General features: G+C 35.4%; 1 pseudogene across 1 annotated transcript; it reads right to left on the reverse strand.

The window, feature by feature from the left end:
• Positions 1-3435: 3435 nt before the first annotated feature.
• Positions 3436-6074, reverse strand: LOC311623304 (tubulin alpha-1B chain-like; annotated as a pseudogene). The gene is made up of 2 exons: positions 6025-6074; positions 3436-4457 (listed from the first exon to the last, which is right to left on the reverse strand). The product of its transcript is annotated as a tubulin alpha-1B chain-like (transcript).
• Positions 6075-7570: the final 1496 nt, after the last annotated feature.

Below are 7570 nucleotides of genomic sequence, written 5' to 3' on the forward strand. Positions count from 1 at the left end.
AATGGCTTGAGATAAGAACTTTATCAGTTGATGAGCTAAGTTAAAGGGGCAGTGCTGTCAGTAATACTGATTTTTCTTGGATATATATATATATATATATATATATATATATATATATATGTAATTATAATATACTCTATTTCAGTGAACAAATATACTCAGTTTTATCTATAGTAACTACCATATGCTAGTTATGTCAGTTAGAAGGTAACTGAATACTGACTATCTTTAGGAAATATATTGATTTATTTTATTACTAATACTTGGATTTTATATTCATGGAATTATAAGATTAATCTTGATGAGATTGACTTTGAGGTACTAGAATCTCATACTCATTCATTTCACACGACGCAAAGCAAAAACAAAGGCTGCTGTGTAGAGTAGTGAATGGCATTAAATTGAATGTTTCCCAAACCTTCAGATTTATACCCCTCTGATGATCTCAAAGGTGAGAAATTTTGCTATTTCGGTTTTTAAAGCACAGTGTAAGGCAAATAGATTTCCCCCTCTTTTATAAGCTGCCTTCTGGTATGGAGATAAAATAGTTTCTTTGACTCTAATTAGACTTCTATGCCAGACCCAGTAGATTGAGAGGGTGGAATACATGTCACTTATTTTGACATTTGTGACTTTTTAAAGTATTTTATTGTATTCTCTTTCTCTTTCCCTCCCTCCCTTCCTCCCTCTCTCTCTCTCTCTCTCTCTCTCTCTCTCTCTCTCACACACACACACACACACACACACACACACACACACATCTCTCTTCTTTTTGCTTTTCTTTCAGGAAAACTACTTCCACTAAGCATGAGAAAATAATTCTTCTATACCCTCTCCCTGCCAATAATAAGTGGGTGGGGGATTAACTAGATGAAAAAAATATGCCTATAGATCCATAATTAGTGGCACAGTAGCCATTCTATTATAAGTGCTTTTTACCAGAAGTGTTTTGTTACTATAGTACTTTTTTTTAACAATCTAATTAGTGCTGAGTATAATAACATGAAGAGCATACTTAAAGGTTACAGCAGATTTTAGAAATCTGTATAGTAATTTGGAGGGCATAAATCAGATATAAAATATTGAAATTATTGGAAATTCACTTATTATGAATGAGGAAATTTTATAAAGACAAATATTAACATATCTCAAAAAGGAGAAACAGATTTTGTAGACGATTAACAAAAAATATCTTAAATTTAAACTATGTTGCAACAATTCAATTTTCCAAAATTATCCTTTTATATTATTATTTATCTTCATGGAAACAATGGAGTTTTACCTCTAAAATATCTCATTTAATAAAAATTATCAGTTCTTTATTTTTTTATTAAATAAGGATTTCTCTACATATGTATATTTTAAATTCCAATTTTTAAAATTTCTTTATTGATTAAGATATTACATATGTGTCTTCATTCTCCCCATTAACTCCAACCCCCCTCCTCTCATATCCTCATCCCCCTGTTGTCTGTGTCCATTGCTTTGGCTTATATGCATGCATATAAGTCCTTTGGTTGATCTCTTCCTCTTACTTAAATTCCAGTTTTTGACCATTGAGTAACACCAACATTAAATTGACTTTCTACAATTTTATATTAACAGGAAGTATTATTGAACATTTACAATGTACTAAACCTTATGAATGAAAAAATGAAAAAGAAATTTGCTGTGCAATTTTATCAGTGGTGAATATACATTTTCTATCAGTATTTCACAGAAGTATTCTTTTTCTCCATTACTACATCAGTTCCTCAGATCTAAGAAATACAAGTTGGGAATTATAGAGGTATTATTAGCATTTAGTTACTAAAATGCAAGAGCCAGGAACAAAAGTGTGAACACGTATGGTCCATTCAGCTAATGAGGAATCTGAAATACAAGGAGGAGGTGCAGGAGAGAAATAAAATTTGTGATTAAAATTTCTTGGTATTAGTGTCCCTGTTAAAAATTTAAAGAAAGGAGAAAAATTCTATTTGAAGAAGAAAACAGGAAAATAACTAAATATTATTCAACACAAATAAAAGGGACTATTTTGTAGTGACTGAAAAAAACTGACGTATAATAAACCTGCATTATTATCAGTAGACTTTCATGCTGTGAGAATTTATATGCACTAGAATTTATATGCACAGATAGAACTTTGAAAATCCCTTATGTTGAAAGATTTTTAAAAACAAAACTGGATCCTCTCTTGCAGGGACTACCTGAGAGAAAAGTGCTCATTTACCCAACATGAAATCTTTCAAACCCAGTCACTATTTTACATTCTGTCTTAGGCCATTAGCTTCAGTCAACATTGGCTTTGCTTTCCGGAGACCATACAGAGGAGAAAGTTAACTGGTTTAGCAAACATTTGCTCAGAGATGGTCCCAGTTGCATAACTGTCCAGGGCCTAACGGAGAATTAGTACAGTTTTCTCTGCAGGTGTGAAGCCATGATGAGAGCAGACCCTCTGTGTTTGGGATGTGAACACCCCTGGGAGTGACACTGTCATCTGGCTGGAAGTCATCTAAATAAGTGTTTTAATGAACACATTAAAAAAATCACAGCTGTCTTTTCGCTGTCCATTATTAATACTCCTTTAAGGAGGGATTATACTTCACATACCTTTCAATGAGGTTATTTTTCTGATATTTTGACAATGAATGATTTCAGTCTAGAAATCATGCTATCTTCTGGCTTATAACGCTAGTTTTTTAAATAGTCTTCTTTTCCCATGAGCTCAGTAGAGATGAAATCAGCTTAATATTTTTCCAAATTATTATTATTGTTTTAATCTAAGGAATCTAACCAAATGAATATTTGTGATAAGAGTGTGGAGTATAAAAGAAAACTATGAAATATCACTGCTTCTCAATGCTATAATCTCATTGTGGAAGAAAATTTATATAAAATTAAATATAGGATTAATGACAATAAAAATGCCAACTATATTATAATTGTCTGAACTCCCACATCCCTCTTAGTCTGTTCTTTGTATAACATGTATATAATCAAAGAGATGTGGGAGGAGGGGCACACAAGGAATTAATGAAATGCTACAGTTATTCAAATACTCAATATAATTAAAATTAAGACATGAAATATAATTAAAACTTAGATGGATACTAAAGAACTAATATCATAGAAAGGATAAAGTCAGGCTTGATGTGATAATACATTCCAGCTTTATAGGTATTGGAAAAAGAACCTTCCATATTTTGTCTGTCTTCTATTTGCTATGGTTTTTCTTGTATCAGCCTTTGGTAGATACCTTGAACAGAACTCAAATGCAATTACACAAGGAAACAAAGTGATTATGGCAGCTTTCTGACTATTTATTTATTTCTCAGTGCTTCCATTTTATAGATGTGAAGAAATATTTTTATAGGTATCCATGGAAATGATAGACATGATCACAGATAAAAGCAAAGACAGTCTAACCAGAAAGCTTTAACACCTGTCAGATGTTGAACCTGATGTTCCGAATATGACATGCTGCAGGATTGAAAGAAATAATAATTGGTATTCCTCTCCTTCAACGGAATCCACACCAACTTCCTCATAATCCTTCTCAAGGGTAGCCATGTCCTCATGGGCCTGAGAAAACTCTCCTTCCTCCGTGCCCTCACCCACGTAGCAGGGGACAAAGGCACACTTAGTAAACATTAGGTCCAACTTGTGGCCCAGGTGAGCCCAGGCCTTAGCAGTAGCTGTGATGTCAGTGTCCACACAGCTCGCTGTACTTTGGCCAGGTCTTTACCAGGTATCACAGTGGGAGGCCGGCAATTAATATCAATTTTGAAGTCAGTAGAGCACCAGCCTACAAACTGGATGCTGTGCTTGGTCTTGATGGTGGCAGTGGAAGCACTGACATCTTTGGGAACCATGTCACCAGGGCACAATAGGCAGCAAGCCATGTACTTACCATATTGAGGGTCACATTTCACCATCTTGCTGGCTGGCTCAAAGCATTGGTGACCTCTGCTGCAGAAAGCTATTCATGATAGGCTTTTTCAGCAGAGATGACAGGGGCAGGTGTGGCCAGAGGAAAGTGGATGCAGGGATAGGCAGCAGGTTGGTCTGGAATTCAGTCAGATCAACATTCAGGGCCCCATCAATCCTGAGGGAAACAGTGATGGAGGACACCATAGGGCTAATCTGAGAGTTCCATGGTGGTGTGGATGGTGAGAATGAAGTTGTAGGGCTCAACCACAGTTCTGAAAACCCGGGTGGATGGGTAAATGAAGAACTTCAGCTTGGAATTCTTGCCATAAATCGACAGAGATGCTTCATAAGCAGGGAGGTGAACACAGAGCCAGCTCCCCCACCAAAACTGGGAAGCCAAGGAGCCCTGAAGACCTGTGCACCTGTCAGCCAGTTTCCGGATTTGGTCCAAGACGAGGTCATTGATCTCCTTGACAATGATGTAGTGTCTGTGGGCATAGTTATTGGCAGCTTCTTCCTTTGATGAGCTGCTTAGGAAGGAACTCTGAATGCTTAAAAAACTGCTAAAAGGAAATCTAAAAGTTTTGTGTCTTTGTTTAAAAGATTTTGACCAAACATCTTGAAGATATTCTTTATATTATCAACACAGTGAAACTGTAAGTTTCACTCTTAATGAGTTTAATTGATTGAAATTCCATTGTGATCAATCTCCTAAGTAAACAAGTCTTCCTAAGTAGGGATGGAAAATGTGTGTGCATTTTTCTTTTAAATTTATGTTCTATATTAAAGAGTTATGGAAGTTTGTTATTTGGAGTCGAGTTCTTAGCACTTGTAAATGAAAAAAATAAGTTGATGTGTAACATAAGTACAAATGTTTAAGTGTAAATTTATCTAACAGGAAAATTCAGTTTCCTTTTAGTTAGAGATTCTTTTTTAGAATAGAGTTTGATATAGTGAGCATCAGTTTCTAAAAGAACAAAATTTTATCTATTATTTCTTCTTGTGAACTGTAGCAATGTTCCTTAATGATTTAGCAGAGAGATAGCTATTCCTTTTTCTTTGTTCATAATGACTATCAATTATATCCGTAGTCCAAAATATAACAAATTAAAAGCATTAGGTTCTCCATTTTTATTGTTTTTACATATATATAACACATTCCTGATATAGCTTCAGAAACAATATTGACAAAATTTGTATTTTAATAATTAAGAAAGATTTTTAAAGTGTAACAAACTCTAATTTGTTTTTCCTGCATAATTAACAGCTGTGACTTTCTATTTCATTTATCTTAACATTCACATTAATGGATTCCCCTTTTGTCCTGCTCTGAACTTGATATTGAGAAAGGTTTTATGCATCATTGCTTCTTCATATTGTCTCAGGTAATTGATTCTGTTATAGTAGCTTATACAATACTTACCTGAGAAAATGAGAAACACCTTTTCAAGAAATAGAACTTATCTCAACTGATTTTGTTTCAGTGAGGTCGTTATCAACATCGAAGATGTTTTGACAAATATATACATTACAAAAATTTAAAACAGTATTTTATGAATGGACAGACTTGATTAATTGAATTTGTTGGATAGACTATGAAAGTCAGACCTTTTATTTATGCTGCCAAGACTACTGGCTTTAAACTTTCTGTTTTATTTTGAAAAGACAGTGAATCAAAGCATTGCACTTCACAAGCAGCTGTCCCAGATAACTTGTTCTCAGAAACTTAAGGGAAATTTGCTAATAGAGGTCTTTCTCAAGCTTATAATTACAAGGTATTATCTTTGTCTAGCTGTTGTCCCTTCCCTCACTCCCTTGGTACCAATTCTATGCTTCCCGTTTAGGAGTCAGGAATAGAGCCATCACACCAGCACATACCCCTAAAACATCACTTTAGAAAACATGTGAGAAGATGAATCGTTACTATAAAAATTTGATTTTGTATATAATAACATTTGGTCCAAGAGAAATCCAGCTGATAGTAAAACAAAACAAAACTTCCAGCAAATTTTAAATTTCTTCTATATCCAACCTCATCTGGTTCTGTTTCCCACTCTCAGAGGTCATAGTAAGACTTTTCATCTCTTTACCAACCTGAGCTCGTCCTTTACTTTTCTGAGAGGAGGCAGTGTAAGCAGCACCATGGTGACTTCCTCTTATAGGATAGTGAAAATGCCATGCGCTCCAAGCACAGGCAAGAAAGGCAGAAAAGTGTAATAAATGGGAGACCTTCCCTATCAAGCCCACCATTTACAAACCCTGGCTGTGTAACTAAGTTGGTTCAACTGTCACCGAGATTCCCACGATGGTGGTTGCAGGTTAGAGCCCCAGTCAAGGCACATACAAGAAGCAACCAGTGAATGCATACATCAGTGGAACAAGAAATTGATGCTTCTTTCTCCCTTTATTTCCCTCTTGCTCTCAAAAGAAAGAAAAAACACAAACAAGCAAAAACACACCAGAAACCCACTTCCACATGTGAGAAGGGCTTTGAGATTTGAGATTTGGGGCAGAATAAAGGGCAACATGAGATTTTAATGTCAATTCTAATTGAAGCACTCCACATGGCTGGCGCTGATTTGTAGCAGTGACATGTAAGGATGTGCTTTATTACAATCCTGTTTCTCCTCAGCTTAAAATGGATTTCATTTAAGTCCGGATGAAGGCGTTAAATTTGGCTAATTTCAGGAATGATCACATTGCTTGCTTCATGGGTTTGAAAATGAGATACCATTTATGAATTGCTCTATCTTTAACATATGTATTTCTTTGCCATTATTCTGAACAAACAAAAATGACACTATGATGCCCAATTACTCGATGCTTTTGCAGATTAAAATTATTTTCTAAATTGAAGCACAGATCACATTTGTATGTATGCTTTCTAGGAAATGCATGAATCCTTGTAACGAAGTGAACATTTTCCTATCCCTTTTTGCTTCTTAAATTTTTTTTTAAAATTGGCATCTTCTAGATTATAAACTAGCTCAAAGACATGTAGAAGACCAAGTTTCAGGGATGGTGGCAGATTAGAAATACTGTAAAGGTCTTTCATCTGTTGCTTCATTTCTTATTATGCAGATTTTCTTGGCAAATTGTATCATGGGGTTTGTAAATTAATACATTTAAGCTGATGGCAATAAGAAATGAGCATCTGTCCCTAGCATTCTTGAGAATAATTTACTTCGCTAATACATAATTTCATGCCTCGTGCAAAAGAGAGGAATTCTTAATTGCTGAAGGTGAAATGAGAAGACAGGCTTCCCTGGAGAAAAACAAACTTGTGTTCTTTGGAGAATTTGACATTTACAGGGACTATGCATATGCGATGAGGAAGAAGAGGCTTTGGGGAAAGCAGCCGCCTGGGGCTGTTTTCATAATTGGGAAAACACTAATACTTGAGTAAGTCGCCTTGCTCTGTTGGCAAGGCAGACAGGATGACACGCGTAGGGCATGGTGAGCAGACCTATGCACATTTGCTGGCCAGATGGTGTGAGACAGTTTATCAGCACAGTGTTCTTGGTTGATGTTTTCATTAGTTTTCTTAGTCAAGATAACTATTAGTCTAGTATTGCTCTAGTGGTGTCATCGATAAAATGCACCTGTATTGAGAAAAGGAACAAGGACTAAACATATAGTA

Source organism: Pipistrellus hanaki, assembly GCF_964339955.1.
Source record: "Pipistrellus hanaki genome assembly, chromosome: 5".
Taxonomy (NCBI): domain Eukaryota; kingdom Metazoa; phylum Chordata; class Mammalia; order Chiroptera; family Vespertilionidae; genus Pipistrellus; species Pipistrellus hanaki.